Source organism: Labeo rohita, unplaced genomic scaffold (genome assembly GCF_022985175.1).
Source record: "Labeo rohita strain BAU-BD-2019 unplaced genomic scaffold, IGBB_LRoh.1.0 scaffold_302, whole genome shotgun sequence".
Taxonomy (NCBI): domain Eukaryota; kingdom Metazoa; phylum Chordata; class Actinopteri; order Cypriniformes; family Cyprinidae; genus Labeo; species Labeo rohita.
The window spans coordinates 31,096-50,154 of NW_026129220.1; the positions used below are offsets into that span (position 1 = coordinate 31,096).

At 39.7% G+C, this 19,059-nt stretch overlaps 1 pseudogene; it reads left to right on the plus strand.

Moving 5' to 3' along the window:
- LOC127160243 (NACHT, LRR and PYD domains-containing protein 3-like) overlaps positions 1–19,059 on the plus strand; it is a 50,614-nt pseudogene that overhangs the window by 2,994 nt on the left and 28,561 nt on the right.

A 19,059-nucleotide genomic window follows, 5' to 3' on the forward strand; every position in this document is an offset into this window, starting at 1 on the left:
ACCTAAAAATAAATTTAAATAAATTTCTAAAATATTGCTCTGCCAATAACAACAATTATTTCCTTTGCTCAGAACTGATGTCTGTGTATCAACAAAAACTCAAATCCAGACTACAGGACAAATATCAGAGAATCAGTGAAGGAATGTCCAATCATGGAGACTCAACACGTCTGAATGAGATCTACACAGAGCTCTACATCACAGAGGGAGGGAGTGGAGAGATCAATAATGAACATGAGGTGAGACAGATTGAGACAGTGTCCAGGAGACCAGAGACACAGGAAACACCAATCAACTGCACTGACATATTTAAACCCTCACCTGGACAAGACAAACCCATCAGGACTGTGCTGACTAAAGGAGTCGCTGGAATTGGAAAAACAGTCTCTGTGCAGAAGTTCATCCTGGACTGGACTGAAGGAAAAGCCAATCAGGATGTTCATTTCATATTTCCACTTCCTTTTAGGGAACTAAATTTGATACAGAAAAATCTCAGTCTTGTGGATCTTCTAAATCACCATCACAAAGAAACCAAAGAATTTAAGTCAGCAGATTATGATGATTACAAAGTCATGTTCATATTTGATGGTCTGGATGAGTGTCGACTACGTCTAGATTTCCAAAACAATCAGAGCTTGTCTGATGTAACAGAATCAGCCTCAGTGGATGTGCTGCTGACCAACCTCATCAAGGGGAATCTACTTCCTTCTGCTCTCCTCTGGATCACCTCTCGACCAGCAGCAGCCAATCAGATCCCTCCTGAGTGTGTTGACCAGGTCACAGAGGTGCGAGGATTCAACGACCCTCTGAAGGAAGAATATTTCAGGAAGAGAATAAACGATCAGAGTCTGGCTGATAGAATCGTCACACACATCCGATCATCAAGAAGTCTGTTCATCATGTGTCACATACCAGTCTTCTGCTGGATTTCAGCCACTGTTCTAGAGAGGATGATGGGTAAAGCAGAGAGTGCAGAGATTCCCAAGACTCTCACACAAATGTTCACACACTTCCTGATCTTTCAGACCAAACTGAAGACACAGAAGTATGATGGAAAATATGAAATTGATCCTGATCAGGCTAGAAAGACTATTCTGTCTCTAGGAAAACTGGCTTTTGAACAGCTGGAAAAAGGGAACCTGATCTTCTATGAGGAGGACCTGAAAGAGAGCAGCATTGATGTCAGAGAAGTGTCAGTGTACTCAGGAGTTTGTACCCAGATCTTCAGACAGGAGTTTGGACTGCAGCTGGGGAAGGTGTACAGCTTTGTTCATCTGAGTATTCAGGAGTTTCTTGCTGCTTTATTCAAGCTGCTGTCCTTTTCTGAACAAAACACAGAACTGATGAATGTGTTCAGATCACCAGTGATCAGTTTACTGAAGGGAGAAGTGGACAAGGCCTTACAGAGTGAGAACGGACACTGGGATCTTTTCCTCCGATTCCTTCTCGGTCTCTCACTAAAGTCTAATCAGACTCTCTTATAAGGCCTCCTGAGAAAGACAGTAAGCAGCTCTGATATCAACCAGGAAACAGCTGAATACATTAAACAGAAGATCAGGGAGAATCGCTCTCCAGAGAAATCCATCAACCTGTTCCACTGTCTGAATGAACTGAATGATCGTTCACTAGAGCAGGAAGTACAAACATACCTGAGCAGAACAGATGACTTACGTCTCTCTGGAGTCAAACTGTCTGCTGCTCAGTGGTCGGCTCTGGTGTTTGTGCTGTTGAACTCAGAAGAAGAGCTGGATGAGTTTATACTGAGTAAATATGATCCATCAGAAGAATGTCTCCTGAGGCTGCTGCCAGTGATCAAAGCATCTAGAAAGGCTGAGTGAGTATTTTACAGTGTCTTTGTTTTATTGACTTTATTGTATACAGTAGGCCTTTGTTTCTCTACCATGTTTCTGTATATTTTGAGGTGTTTTTTATGTGACACACTGAGCTAACATCATAGAGTGCTCTACTAATGATCTGATGAGCTGAATCAAGTGTGTTTGATAAGAGAGATTCATCCAAAATGTGTAAAGTTGAGGTGCCTTCAGGAACAGGGTTGTGACTCTCTGATACTACAAATATTGGATTGGGATCAATCTAATAATACATATGCTCATTTGGACAGCACTTTCGTGTAGTGATGTTACATTTAATACAGAAGCTCATAGAAGAAAACAACACATTTCACATTGAAGCACTGTATCGGAGCTTGATTCATTTTGAGAAAAGCATGTGATGTATGATGTCCAAAGCTTCTTTCACCTGAAAACCATGTGACTGCTTTAGTATCTGGTTCAAACAAAGCGAACCTCAGGGCCGTTTCCTTTACATTATATTATATTTTAATGTGTTAGTATTTTTTTTTTTTAATCGTAATTTAAAAATTGAGCTCAAAAATTTACTTTGTCCATGAAGTAACAGTCTAAGGACTAAATAAATAAACAGATCATAGATTTAATTTATGAATTTATTTTACTCATTTTAGTGCTAGTACACTGACACAAGTGAATGACCGTTATTTATATACAATACAATAAAACAAAGAATCATTTGTAGAACCAGATGTGAAACCAGTGGCTGTAACGGTAACACCGCATTTTGGAAACGTGTTATTCATTTTTATGACCACTAGATGGCCATAACATGAACTGTTTTGAAAAGCTTTGGGTAATGAAATTTTTTCCGATACAACTGTGTTGAAAGCTTCACTGGTTCACAACGCTTCACTTCGCCATCACTACTTTCGTGCAGCGTCTAATTTATTTACAGTGCCAATAATCCAGACAGTCCACAGTGAAGAATATATACAGGTGTGCACAAAATTATACCAAAGTAAAAAACAAACGTGAAAAAAAAAACCTGTATTTACAATTTAAGGATTTGCTCGAGATACTGCTGTAACACTTTTGCTGACTTGGTTAACAAGCAGCCATGTGTCTTCTTCCTCTTCTTCGTCTTCTTCTTCTTCTTCTTCTTCTTCTTCTTCTTTTGATTCGATTGGCGGTTGACAACCAGCTTTAAATGTGTATTACCGCCACCTACCAGACTGGAGTGTGGAACAGTAGATGACAAAAAAAATTTCTCATATTTCCTGCATTCCAATAGCACATGTGTTACTGATTCCATTACCTCACAATTTTCACATAAAACTGTTGGATGCTTGCCTATCTTGTATGGTGTCTGATTCAGTCCATTATGTCCTGTTCTAAGCCGAGTGAGAAGAACCTCTTCCTTTCGGTTTCTACCCCTCATTCTGCCTACACCAACTTTTTCCTGAATATAATATAAATGTTGACCCATATCATTTAGATCCCAGTATTGTTGCCATTTTCCCATCATTCAAGATTTTATAATGCTCTTTCCCTCAGCTCTACTTAAAGGGACATTTAAATCCACAGTTTGTCATTTCAATGATAATTTAGCCAGCTTATCAACGGCTTCATTCTCCTCAACTCCTACATGTGCAGAAAGCCAACATTCAAGCCCTTCTCATGCAAACAGTAAATGACTTGATAAATGTCATTAATGATGTCTAGCCTGGGACCAACCTCATTTTTGGTAGTAGGAAAACTATTGTGCCTTTTTAGATTTAACCAAAAGGTTAACATAAGTTTATGTCTCCTTATGAATAGAGGCATCTCTCCAGTTTCTACTTGTAATGCCACTATTGGGGACGTCTTAAAAGCTCCACTGCATGTTCTTAATGCTTGTGCCTGTTCCACATCCAGGTGACTGTCTGCAGCCGACATACAAGCTATACATCCATAATCAAACGAGGCTCTCATAATAGCCTGATAAATACTTAACATTGATCATTGATGTTCTAGTTGCACCCCAGTCTTTTCCAGCTAAACATCTCAAAAGATTGTTAACTTTATTGTTTTTTCCCTTTATTTTCTCTATATGCTGTTTCCAAGTTAACTTTTATGAGCATTCCAAGAAATCTAACAACTTTGACTTGCTCAAGTGTTTGGCCCTACAGTTTAAGTGATATTTCCTTATGTCTTCTAGAAAACAAATAACACGTTTTAGTTATCGATAGTATAAAAGCCCATTTATTTGCCCATTGCTATACCTTACAGCCTGCCTCCCACACCTAATTTGTCTAACTTAATAAGTAGCCCTTCTTTCCATAACATGTCATAAGCCTTTTCTGTATCAAAAAAACACTGCTACCACTATTTGCTTAATTACCTGTGCTTTCCTAATTTCTGATTCCAAGATTAATACCGGATCCATAGTATTTCTTCTTTCACAAAATCCACTTTGATAAGGCAATATCAAGTTTCTTTTTTTCTAAATAATATGTTATCCTTTCAGTTACCATACTTTCCATCGTTTCCCTAGTTGCAAAGTTAGCGCTATAGGCCTGTAGTTTGTGGGATATGAGGCATCTTTCCCAGGTGTAAGTATAGGTACTATTATAAGCTGTTTCCATTCAGCTGGGATTTTCCCAGAGTCCCAAATTTTATTAAATAACTTGAGAACAACATAGAGAGCACTGTCTTCATGTGAGCCAACATACTATAGCAAACGTAATTGTAACAGGGCCGTAGATGGAGACGTAGGCGGAGGATCCTTGTGCAACAACTTTATTAAAGGCGAAGTCAAACAGGCGAGGGTCAAACAACAACAATCGGGAACAGAGCGGGTAATCCAATAAACAACAACGATAATCCAGGCAGGGGTCGATAGGCAGGCAGCAATAATCATACGGGAGGAATAAACAGTCCGGTCGGCAACAGAAAGACAATAGAAAGGAAAACGCTCAGGATTGTTAGTAAGACTAGCCAAAACTTCGCGAGGAAGCGCCCGCGAACAAAGTCTATAAATGGCCGCCGAGGGGAAGTGTTCCGGGAGACCCGGAACCGGAAGCGCGGGTGCCAGACGCGGGATGATGGGAAACATAGTTAAAAGTCCGGGGAGGGTTCCCGCTGGCGGCGGTCGGAGGGAGCCACAGAGACCGCCTCGGTGACAGTAATCATTACCTGGAGATGACTGCTTTACATTCAGAATTGCCCTCTTTAATTCAAACAAACTAAAAGGCACTTCTAAACTCATATTCGTTGCTGCTTTCCTAAAATTTACACCAGGATTCAAAGCAAGTGTATTATCCCTAGCTTGCTTAGCTAAATCAGACAAGTTTTCTGAGCTGTATGTTTTCACTAAAGTCTCAGCTAGAAGTACTGCTTTTTCTATATTACTAACAGCTGTTTTCTTTGTACTTATCAATACTGGAATTGCATAGCTCCTCCTAATTCCGCTCATTTTGCTAACCATACTCCAGATATCCGACAACAAAGTTTCTCTTCCTATACTATTGCAATACTGCCTCCAGCAATTCCGTTTAGCTGTTTTAATCATCTTCCGAACTACTGCCTGTGATTTTTTAATCGATTGATGTTTCTTTAACTGCCTAAATGCTTTGTTTCTCTCTTTAATAACTTTACTACAAATTTCATTCCACCATGGCACACTTTTTTCCCTCCCTTAGTTGAACTCTTTGGAATTGACTCGTTCGCTGATTGTATAATGATTTCTACTTGTTTTCTATTATATTCATCTCAATACATCTTCATTGCTTAATAGTTCACATATATTTTTACTTATTTCTTGAACAATTCCCAATTTGCTTAATTTAACTTCCATCTTGATATTGTTTTTACCTCGTCTAGAGGAAATTCAATTCCTATTCTAATATTAATTGGAAAGTGGTCGCTCCCAACTAGTGTTTCTTTGAGCACCTCCCAAGTAGAAACTCCTGCAATGCTATTTGATACTGTTGTTAAATCTATTGCACTTTCCGTATTTTGACTACTATTATACCCTGTACTCCTCTATTGCTTCATTTTCTTTATCTATACTTATCAAACTATATCTCACTCCATATTGTCCAAAAGTTGCCACTCCACCCCATTTTCATTTTTCCTATCATTTCTAATTGATGTATATCCTTGAATTACAAAATCCCACTGTGGTTTGAGCTACGTTTCCTGAACACAAATTATATTGGGTTAATTCTGTAAATTGAATATAAATTGTTTTAGCTCTTGACTATTAACAACAAGACTTCTTGCATTTAATTGCAAAATATAAACTACCATCTGATTACATCACCCCCTGATTGACGCTGTGAGTTGGATATACCCCCAACTAACATTCCCTCCGCTGCTTCCCATCTTAATCCTTTCATCCCAAGAAACTTTTCTGCTGCTTTCACTATTATCTTTATTTTTTTTTTAACTTTGCAACTTTGCAACTTATCTTTTTGAGCTGTGCAATTAATGAGTCTTCCTTTAATTTATTACATCCATTACATGATCTCGTAACACAACGTTCTGAGCTTACTTTTCCTCTACAAGTCATGTCTGCCTCTTTATGCACTTTCTTTGTTGCCTCGGCATAAGAAATCCCTTGTGAATACTTAATTTTGTGAATCTCAGCAGCTCTTATGCTGGCTTCACACCCTCGAAAAGCAGAACTAAGCTCCCCTTCACAATTGCAGCATTTAATTTTGGCTCCTCTTTCACACTTTCCATATTCGTGATCACCAGCATATCTTCCTCATCTTTGACTGCCCTTGTACACTGCCGCTATACGGCCAAATTTTTGACATTTAAAGCATCTTAGTGGCGGAGGAATATAGGGTCTTACGTCATAACTCATATATTCAACGAACACTTTAGAAGGCAGTTTTTCTTTGTCAAATTTCAACACAATTTACTGACTATCAGTTCTTTCACCATTACGAGTTGTTTTAAGATGCCTCGCCTCTATTATTTTCCCTCCCTTACAGTTTTCTTTAACTTGCTCCATTGTTATGTTAGTAGGAATCTCAGTATCAGTAATCCCAGTAATCACTCCTTGCACCATCTTATTCTTTTTAAAATTTGTACCCTGAACTTTCCTTCCTTCTATATTTTTTTGGCAGCTTTTCCTTGTTGTTTGCCATCTTTACAAAATATCAGTAACGATCCATTATGCAGTACTCTTGCACTCTGGACATCACCTACCAGTTTAATTATCGCTTTAGTCAATTGTATTGGATTCCATTCACCAAACGAAACACCATCTTGATCCAACTTCCAGTATACCTTGTATTTCTCAACACAATCTCTATCTTCAGCTAAATTTTGCTAAATATCTGTATTTTCTGAGATAGAGCTTTCATTTAGCTGCTTCTGTTTTTTTAATTTTTCACCTACCGTTTCCTTTTGGTATTCTATTCCAACCTTCATCGTTCCCGCCTACTTCTTCTTCCATCTCCTCCATCTCACTTCCTGACCAACTGCTCCCTTCTGCCATCTCCTGTCTATTCACAGTCTGGTTGTGTCACCATCAATCCCGGGTTCCACGCTCCAGCAGCCATGTGTTCTTCTTCTTCCTTCCTCCAGCTTCCACACTGGGTTCCTCAGTCTTCAAGGCAGGCAGAAGCACCATGCTCCTCATCCTCAGACCCTATAGTTCTATATCCTGTGACCTAGTCCTGTAATCTCCAAAAAGTTAAAACAGCCCTGTATATCTGATTATAACTTAAGCCCTTCCCCAGAAGATCCATAATGCTCACTGGCCTATTTCTTATACTACTCACGCTGACCATCATACTTACCACACTTAAAAAGCACATGCTCAGCTGTTTCTAAAATACCAGGTCAACTTCTCATCAAAGACTAATCCAAGATATTTGAACATTGTCACTCTTTACAACAGCTGATCATATAATTTCAGTGTAATTTGTTCAATTTTCTTTTTCTTTGAAAAAATCATATATTGAGTCTTTGATACTGAAAACTTCATTCCCCAATCTACTGACCATCTTTCAACTTCATTTATAGTTTTTTGTATTCCTTTAACTACATTTCCTAAATTCCTACCTCTTTTCCATACTGCACCATCATCCGCATAATATGCCTTCCCAATGCATGGTCTAACTCTTTCAAATATATCATTGATCATTAAATTAAATAAATTGGACTAATTACACTTCCTTGTGGGGTCCCATTCAAGATACCATATGATGCTGACATTTCTTCACCTATTCTTACCTGAAATGCACGCTCAAAAAAAAAAAAAAAAAAAAAAAAAAATTCTAATATCCAGTTATACATTCTTTCCCCATAGCAATTTTATTTAACTTAATTTACAGTCCTTCCCTCCATAAAGTGTCATATGCCTTTTCAATGTCAAAGAAAACAGCAACAAGAGATTCCTTCATTATAAGAGCTTTCCTAACCTCATTTTTGAATAATAAAAGAGCATCCATTGTTGATCTCTTCTTCCTAAAACCACACTGAACTGGTGCTAATATTTCTTTCTTCTCCAGAAAATAATTCAACCTTCTTACTAACATTTTCTCCATTACCTTGCATAATGTAGATGTAAGAGTGATTGGCCTATAGCTATTAGATTTTGTTGCATCCTTACCTGGTTTCACTACTGGTATTACTATTGCACTTTTCCAACCTTTGGGTAAATAGCCTTCATTCCATATATGATTATATAAATCCAATATTGCTTTAATGGCTACCTCTAGTAAATATTTTTTTAACATACTGTAACTAATCATGTCTCTCCCTGGCGTTGTATTCTTTGAATTGTTAATAGCTATTTTTAACTCAAAAACATTAAAATCCTCATCCATATCATTATCAGCTCCTTGTTTCTTTATATAAACATTCTCATATTACTTCATTCTTGTCTTCTATTTAAGAACTTATCACTTACATTTTCAATACTATGAACTTTAGCAAAAGTTTTAGCTAAGACTTCTGTCTTTTCTTTATTTGTTATGGCCATTTTCCCTTCTTCGTCAGTTACAGGAACCTGCTTATAATTATTAATACCATTCATTTTCCTAATCATTCTTCATACCACATGCATTCCAGTTTCTCTCCCAATTGTATTACAGAATTCCTGTCAAGCCTTTCTCTTTGCTCTTTTAATTAACCTTCTTGCAGCAGCCCTTTTTTTCTGATATTCTACAACAGTATCTTGAGTTATTAATCTTTTTAAAATCCAGAATGCCTTATTCCTCTCTCTAACTGCCACTGAGCACTCTTCAGACCACCATGGTACACTTTTCTTTTTCTTTCCGTTGCCTCTTATTAATGGTATAGTTTGGTTTGCTGCAGAAATGATTCCTTCTACTATGTTATTGTATTTCTCTTCAATATTTCCTTCCAGCTTAATATTTTTGAAATTTTCTTCACACAACATATACAGTTCTTCCCATTTTGCCTGCCTAAATCCCCATCTTGCACACTGACTAACGTTTTGCTTTTGAACTGCACTCTGAATCTCACATACTACAGGCCAGTGATCGCTGCACAAGTTATCTTCAAGTACACTCCAGGTACTTACCGGCTAAAGCAGCTGATATTACTGTGAGATCCAAACATGACATGCCACCTTTTACTATATCCATTCTTATTGGTTTCCCATCATTCAAGCACACAAGTGAGTGTTCTTCCATAAATTCTTCAATGATTATCCCGTTGTTTTCTGTATTTTTACCACCCCACAGGCCATTATGTGCATTAAAATCCCTAACATATAATAATTATTGCCCTGTATATTACCCATCACTTCTTCTAATATAGTATTATTTATTTATTTACATGGATTATAAAAAAAAAAAAAAATAATTCTGATTCCTTCATGTATACTTCTATGCTCACACATTCTTACTCCTTTGCTTTCAAAATCCCATGGACCTCCTCTGCTGTAACTCCTGTTAATTTCAGAAAATTATTAGCACACCCTACAATCATCTTTATCTTGTCCGATTTCCTTTCCACTTGTGAGGTACCATTAACCACCGCACAGATGAAAGCCACAAAATCAGTTTTATTCATCATGTTGATCTGATTCATTCCTCGCAGGATTTACTTCTTTCTGAGTATAGGATTCCATCCTGGTTCCTTGCACATTAGTTCTCTTTGTTTCAGTTGTACCTTTTACCTAACAAGTAGCTTCTGCACATCTTAAATGTTGTACTGTTTTTATTTTTTGTACTTCATGGGCTTCTTGTTGTACCAGACATCCTGCATATGCTGAACTATGTCCTTCGCCGCAATTACAACACTTAATCTCTGCACCCTCCTCACACTTGCCATATTCATGTTCTCCCTGCACTTTGCACAACACATTTGCCCTTTACAGATACTAGCAGTATGTCCCATGTGTTGGCATTTGACACATCTTAAAGGTAGAGGTACGTACTCTCGCACTGAGAAGCTTATGAATCGTAGCTTCACTTTTACCAGCAGATTATTCCCTTCAAACTGTATCATCACGCTCATGCTTTCACATCTTTTGTTGTCTTTCCACATCTGCGGTCTTCTAGCAGAGATGACTGTGCCTCCACTCAGACTACCTTTAATATCATCCATACTTTACATTACATCCATACATTAAGAGGTACTCCTGAAATAACACCTCAAACGTTATTGCCTATTTCTGTGCATGCTATCCGTGCTCCTGCTAGCGTTTTCATTTTCGTAAGATTTTCCTTCTGCTTTTGATCCTTGCATTTAATCATTATTCTTCCATTGCTAAGACAAGATACAGCTTTCACTACTCCTATTTCTTTCTCGATTATTTTCGATAATTGAACAGGATGAGCTTGCTGTTCTGACTGCTTAGCAAAAGTAATTATCACTTTGATTTCTCTTTCTGCCACCTCTTTAACAGCTTCATTTCTCATATGTCTTGTTTTATTAATTGTTTGCTCACAATCAGATCCATCACCCAAGCTGCTCTTTTTTTTCCTTTTTATTATATCTTACTTCCTGATACTCCATATCTTGATCATTATCGCTATCCGAGGTATCTCCCCATCCTGCTCTTCCTTCCGCCATTTTCCTCCTCCTCCCCGGGAACACCCAGCAGCCATGTATCATCTTCTTATTCTTCTTCTTCTTCTTCTTACTAATTTTTATTGGCAGTTCACATCCTTAAATAGACCATTACCGCCATCTACTGTGGGTGATGAATCAGAGACTTGTATTCACCTTATTTTTCCCATAAGACTGGGTGCAGCCATTTGTACATTTTTTGTGTCTGGCTTCTGGTCTCATCCACTTCCAGCTATTTTTAGCTGCACAAAAAGCTCGTTTTGCTGCTTGATATTGCAAACTGGTGTCTTACCATATTATTTTGATGTATTATCTTAATTATGAACACACTGGTTTGTAGTGCAAACTGTTTTACCATTTACTGCACTTTCATATTCTTCTCGTTATTTCCCTATGGCGGATTATGAATCGGACATCTAACACATTACCAGAAAACAGCTTACTTCCGCATTGGAAAATAAGGTGGATATCCCTACTCCCAGAATAGGAGCCATGTATGAATCTGGCCTTCCCTTTTATAGACCAGACTCCACCCATTCTTTCATTTCATTTCATTTTATTTCGAACAAAACAAAAAAATATATAAACACTACAAATGTGTTGCTGCACCACCACCACCACCAACAACAACAACAACAACAAAAAAACGTCCCAAAGACGGCATACAGAAAATGTTTGAAAAGGAGTAGGATGAAGCTAAAGTTTATTTTTCCCCACCCCCTGTACCCCCTTTGGCAACACTCACAAACAAGCAAGTATTTAGGTATACCTCACACATTTTACATTCCCACACTTCATAACATTATTAATTAAATCGACATTAAATAATAATTCTCCACCGGTAATACTTCAAATACCGATATTCATCATTATTAAAACACATAAACAAGTAAATAATTCACACATAATCCCCCGTTACAAACAAATGATGGTTTCGCCGGCTTCTGGCAGCAATGTACTGGATCAGACGCTGAAGCCGAACGAAAGCGTCAGAGGAGACGAGCGGTGCTGTAAAAGATGTTTAAAGTTTTAAGACTAAAGAAAACTGGACAAGCTAGATATTGTCACCAGCATCTAAATGTTTATATAGAAAATAAATTAAATAAGAATAAGATAAGATAAGAATGGTTTCCTTGTGAGATGTTCTAGTGCATGATATGCATGGTAAAACATATTCTGATTATCTGATAAAAGAAGGTCTTATCTTTATTCTTATTAATATTTACTGTAATTACTCATTGTTGGAGACCTACAGTTTGTTCCTTATAAATGCTTATGATTGCAGTTGGCTAGGGTCACTGAATCTGACAAGTAAAATTTCATATCAAAACATTACCACACTTTTATAATAACTGACTGTAAATGTTAAACCAACTTGTTTAATAAAGTGTGATATTGAGCTTTCTATTTTATACATATGGTCTGTTTGATACAGTATGGTCTGACAACAGGTCAAAATTATATACAATTAAATATTATATGAAACTGTTACACCTTAGTCTGTAAGTCATTCAAGTGATGTAAAAAACAAAACAAAACAAAACAAAAACTCTTTCCCTATAGGTTTATTTTTGTTGACCAATTATTAGACAGTACAGAAATCATTACCAGGGAGAGAAAAAAAAAATCATAAAGCTTATTTCTGCTTTTAAGGTTATCATTCAGAAAGTTTGTTATTGCACCTCTAACACTATTAAAATTTCTCCACTGTAAGTACAGTCAATTTAGGTGTATAGGTAATTTCAACTTAAATTTCATTAAACTGACTTAAAAACATGAGCTTAACTTATCAAAAAAAGTCAAGAATTGCTTGACTTATTTTGATGAGTTACAGCAATGTAAAAACATTTTTTTCATGACTTATTGATCATACTATTTTCATTTTACATTTATATTTGCATATTAATATTCAATATTCAATAATAATATTCATATTCAATGGAAAGTAGCTAAACCCCGCTTGAAAAGTCACCAAATGTGGCTAGATGATGTCATACACTAATTAGCATATTCATGATGTCATTGTGTCATACTGTCTTGCCTCTCTGGGCTCACATACTGCATTTTAATGCAGCCAAATTCTCAGTAAAACGGTTTTCATAGATATATATCATAATTATATTGATATATTTTACTACTTCTGTTGTCAGACAACGGGATGAATATGAAATATTGACTGAACTTCAAACTTCAAAACAAAAATACAAGATACACATATATGTATATATAAAATTAAATAAATATATTGTAATATTCACAAATCTTCAAAGTTCTTACAGTTTTCTTATTTACAGAGTCTCGAATACTGTCAATATAAACATATTTCAGTCAACAAAGCCATAAAATTTGTTTTTTTTTTATTAGTAAATTTACACTTGTGAATGTGAAATTTGGTCAATAGAATAAGTAAATTAATTAAGTAAAAGTACTGTTTCTCTTGGTCAGGATAGTCAGTAAAGCCAAAGATTACATTTTCCTGTAAGAGAAACAAGGTCTTAAACACTCAATATTTTCACGAATAAATTTTTGAACCTTACACCATAGTGTAACTGAGTATGTACAGTGCCAAAACAAGTGCAAGGCAGATTCCTCATACTCATTACAAAAAATACAATTTACATTTATTCCTTTTTAAAATTTTTGTAAATAATGATTTGCTGGATAAAATCTGTGAATGAGCTTATAAGAAACTTCTTTAATCTTGTTTCTCAGATGATATTTCTGTGGTAACAGCCATACTTTTCTCGTGCAAATCAATTTTCTATTCATTAAAGAAACCCAATGAGACAAAACATACGGCACAGAATTTGCTGCTCGCCGAGTTGCAACCGAGAAGTTAGGTGGTCAACTTTCACTTTCACATCTTTGACTTCAGCAGAGACAAAGTCCACAGTCTTTTTCAAGCCCTCAATTTTCATAGCATTGGAACTTACCAACTTTTCAAGAGAATCAGAGCACTCGTTGATCAGTGATGAAATAGATGATAACATCACGACCACATCTTCAAAGGTTTCCATTTTCCCTTTCTTAGAGACAGGCTTAGTTGGAGTGTCGGGAAGATGAGTTGAGCAAAGAACATCCGGGGTATTACCAAAACCGGGATCAGTAACAGCAGAAAGTGCGTAGTCGTGCATATCTACAGATACATCCATCAGACTTTTTGCCCATTCTTTTCGTTTTTCAACACTTTTTGACATATTTATGCCACAATTACATCCTCAATAAAGCACACAACAGATGCGTAAGGTAGCCAGTTGAAAGCAGACAGTTTACGCAAGTTATTTGTTTTTTTGTCAGCAGAGCTACTTAAAGTTATCTTAACATGCCGCCATCTTGGAGCCGTCCCCAGAAAGTGTCTGACTTGACAGCTTTGTTTTCAACTCCACCCCCGACTGCTCTCGGCTAATCTCGTTGATCACCGTCTGTAGCCATGCTTCAAGTCGAACACACCTATTAAAGCACTGTATCGGAGCTTGATTAGTTTTGAGAAAAGCATGTGATATATGAAGTCCGAAGCTTCAATAATTTGAAAACCACGTGACTGCTTCAGTATCTGGTTCAAACTAAAGTGAACCTCAGTGCCATTTCCTTTACATTGTATTACATTTTAATGTGTTAGCATTGTTTATTTATCTATTTTTTAATAGTAATTTATATATTGAGCTCAAAATGAACTTTGCCCGTGAAGTAACAGTCTAAGGAAGTCTGAGGCAGAGTTAAAATAAACAGATATTGAAGATTATGAATATGTTTAATTTATTTTACTTATTTTAGTGCTAGTACACCGACACAAATGAATGACTTTGATAATAACCATTATTTATATACAATAAAATAAAACAAAAAATCACTTGTAGAACCAGATGTGAAACCAGCGGCTATAATGGAACACAGCACTTTGGAAGAAGTTATTCATTTTTATGACCACTAGATGGGCACAACATGAACCATTTTGAAAAGCTTTGAGTAATGAACCTTTTTCGGATACAATTGTGTTGAAAGCTTCACTTCACCATAGTAATCATGTGACAGACATAATTTCATTACACTTTGTACATCAGATATACATGTGCAGAAATCTTCAATGACATTAACCATGTTTAATTTGACAGCATTCAGCAATTTATTAAATTAGCAAAGTATTGTCTTGTCAGTTAGTCTCAGCCTCAAATGGCACACAAACCATCTGATGAATGTTACAAAAAAAAAAAAAAAACTACAAACACTTTACACAACTTTCCAGGAGTAAGGACTATGGCTGGCTCAATGTCACTTTTTCAGAACCTATCCTGATCTGTTACCAGAAATTTTGAGTATCAACCGATACCAATATCAATCCAATACCAGCACAGTTTTTTTCAGTGTAGAATTTCTATTTCTCAGTGTGTGTTGACCTGATCATCATTTTTTGTGTTACACACAATCTGCTAAATATAGACAACTTTATTATAAAGAAAAATATCATAATCTATGACAGAAATACTGTTGTAAACTAGGTTAGTGTAATGCCAAGCCAGCAGAGGGAGCCCTTACCCATGAACTGACTGTTTCTGCTCCCTCTGCTGACTCGTTGGTTACTTCTGCGAAGTATTGTTTTGCTATTGCAGACTCTACCAAGCGTTTATCCCTGTTTTCATTGCCCTGTTTTTGTCATTGCCACGGTTTTGTTTTATTGTCATAGTTTTGCTTTTGTTTCTCGCCATAGTTCTGTCTAGTTTTTTGCCATCGTTCTTTGCCTTGTTTATTTGTTACTTTTTTGACGGCTCATTTGGACTTAGACCTTCTGCCTGTTTATATTGGATTACGCTATTTTTTTGGATATACCTGTTTGTTGGAGATCGACCTTGCCTGGCTTGACTATGATCTGTTCAATAAAGCTCGCACGTGGATCTTACACGCTTCCCAGAGTCCTCATTGCAGAATACTTCGCCACCCAAAGATCCAGCGGCTTATGGACACAGATCATCATGGACCCGGTATCATGTCTCCTCTGTCTACACCAAGGTAATCGGCCCATTGAGAACTATGTTGTAGACTTTTGCCAAATATGTCACCTAGTAAACTTCAATGATGTGGCACTCAAGGACATTTTTAGAGCAGGACTGTCCCACCCCATTCGTTCTGGTCTACCTGGAGGTAAAATCCACTGGTCTTTGGAACAATACATTGACTGTGCTTTGCTACTTGCGGGATCATAATTTACTGTGGGGATTGTGGATGAGGGAACCCCGCAATCCTGCACTAACCCCCACACCACAACCTGCTTATGTCATGTCAAGCAAACCAGAGACCTTTCACGCCAAGCCTGCCAAGCCAAAACTTGCTCACATCACGTCCACCAAGCCAAAGCCTGCTCAAGTCATATCTGGGATTATTCAAATTGCATCTGAGCACTCTCACACCATACCTGCCAAGCCACAACCTGCTCATGTCATGTCTGCTACACCAAAGCCCTCTCATGCCAAGCCTACCAAGCCAAAGCCAGTTCCTGTCATGCCTGCCAAGCCTGTTCAAGTCACATCCACCAAGCCAAGGTCTGCTCAAGTCACATCTACCAAGTCACAGTTAACTCACATCACGTATTCTGCTCCAGGGCCTGCTCACGCCATGCCTGCCGCTCCAGGGCCTGCTCATGCCATGCCTGCCGCTCTAAGGCCTGCTCACGCCATGCCTGTCGCTCTAGGGCCTGCTCACCTGTCATGGCCGCCGTACCAGAATCTGCACCCGTCATGGCCGCTGTCTCCAAGCCAGTCCACAAGATAGCCGCCATCCCAGAGCCAGTCCACAAGATGGCCGCCATCCCCAAGCCTGTTTACAAGATGGCTGCCATCCCCAAGCCTGTTCACAAGATGGCCGCCATCACCAAGCCTGTTCACAAGATGGCTGCCCCGTCTGAGTCCCCGGCCAAGATGGCTGCCACGCCTGACCCTCATCAAGTCAAAATCATCTCATCCAAATCTCGTCTCGCCATGTCTGCTGCACCCAAAGCAAATCAAGTGATGCCTGATCCTCCGGTGTCAAGTCAAGTCAGGGCTACACTTTCTGTGCCAAGTCAAGATACAGCTGTTCTCCATGAGCCAAGCCAAGATACAGCTGTTCTCCATGAATCAAGCCAAGATACAGCTGTTATTCTCCATGAGTCAAGCCAAAACACAGCTGTTGTTCTCCATGAATCAAGCCAAGATGCAGCTGTTGTTCTCCATAAGTCAAGCCAAGACACAGCTGTTGTTCTCCATGAGCCAAGCCAAGATACAGCTGTCCTCCACGAGTCAAGCCAAGATACAGCTGTGCTCACGAGTCAAGCCAAGTCACAGCTGTGCCCCACGAGTCAAGCCAAGTCACAGCTGTTCCCCATGAGTCAAGCCAAGTCGCAGCTGTTGTTCCTGAGTCAAGTCACGTTACAGATGTTGTTCCTGAATCAAGCCATGTTACAGCAGATCTTCATGAGCCAAGTCAAGTTGCTGCTGTTGTCCCTGAGCCAAGCCAAGCCACAATTGATCTTCATGAGCCAAGCCAAGTTACAGCAGATCTTCATGAGCCAAGTCAAGCCACAGCTGACCTTCATGAACCAAGTCAAGCCACAGCTGATCTCCCTGAGCCAAGTCAGGTCACAGCTGACCTTCACAAGCCAAGTCAAGTCACAGCTGGACTGCACGAGCCAAGTCAAGTCGCAGCTGACCTTCATGAACCAAGTCAAGTCACAGCTGGACTGCACGAGCCAAGTCAAGTCACAGCTGGTCTTCATAAGCCAGGTCAAATCATAGCTGTTCTTCATGAGTCAAGTCAAGCCATGGCAGACCTCCCTGAGTCAAGTCAAGTCACAGCAGACCTCCCTGAATCAAGTCAAGTCACGGCAGACCTCCCTGAGTCAAGTCAAGTCACGGCAGACCTCTGAGTCGACTCAAGAATCGGCTGTCCTGCCAGAACCTCTCCCGGTCCCCTCTGACCGTCCAAAGCCACCTCACATCTCAGCTGATCCCCTAGAGCCTTATCACGTATCAGCTGAAGCCCCCGGGCCCACGCTCCCAAGCCACGCAGAGCCCATGCTCCCAAGCCACGCAGAGCCCACATTCCCAAGCCACAAATCCACAGCCTCCACACCCTCAAGGCCAACAGTCATCCTACTACCTACTGGGCTGCCGGTAATGGCTGTTGCCATTTTAAGTGTGTGGGCTGCACACTGTGCTTCAGAGGACTCATCTGTCCACGAGTCTGCTCCAGAGGCCTCGTCTGTCCATGAGTCCGCTCCAGAGGCCTCGTCTGTCCACGAGTCTGCTCCAGAGGCCTCGTCTGTCCACGAGTCTGCTTTAGAGGCCTCGTCTGTCCATGAGTTCGCGCCTATACCTCCAGAGGTGTCAGCGTATGCTGTAGAGGTGGCGTCCATGTATGAACTCACTGCCACGTCTGCCCAAAAATCTGTGCCCATGCCACCAGAGGTGTCAGCACCTACTGTAGATCCTCCTATGGGTGCGGCGTCCTCCCATGAACTCTCTGCCTGTCATGTCACAACCACGAAGGCCTATCATGGACTCTCTGACCGCCATGTCACGATCAAGAAGGTCAATAATGAACTCTCTGCCTGTCATGCCATGGCCAAGTAAATTGTCCGTGAACACACCGCTCTGCTATGGATGTCACTAGTTTCACTGTGGATATCACTGCTCCTGTCTGCTCTGCCTGCGATGCAGTGGCTCCCTGTTATGCCTGCTCTGCCTGCCTCGAGATGGCTTCCTGTTCTGCCTGCTCTGCCTGCCTCACCATGGCTCCCTGCTCTACCTGTCCTGCCTGCCCCGCAATGGCTCCCTTTTATGCCTGCTCTGCCTGCCCCACCATGGCTTCCTACTCTGCCATTGCTCCACGGCCCAGGCCCTCCAGTGCTTCACGGTCTGCTACTGCTCCACGGCCCAGGACCTCCAAGGTTACACTGTCTGCCATTGCTCCACGACCCAGGACCTCCAAGGTTACACTGTCTGCCACAGCTCCACGGTCCAGGTCCTCCAGTGCTTCACTTCTGCCACTGCTCCATGGCCCAGGTCCCCCAGTGCTTCACTGTCTGTCCCTGCTCCACGATTCAGGCCCACCTTCTCTACATAGACCTGGCCCTCCGTCCCACCCCCTGTTTTGCCTCTGTTCCCCCACCCTCCTGGACTGTTGTTGTTTGAGTGCCAGGAGTCTTTCCTGGGGGGGGGGTTCTGTAACGCCAAGC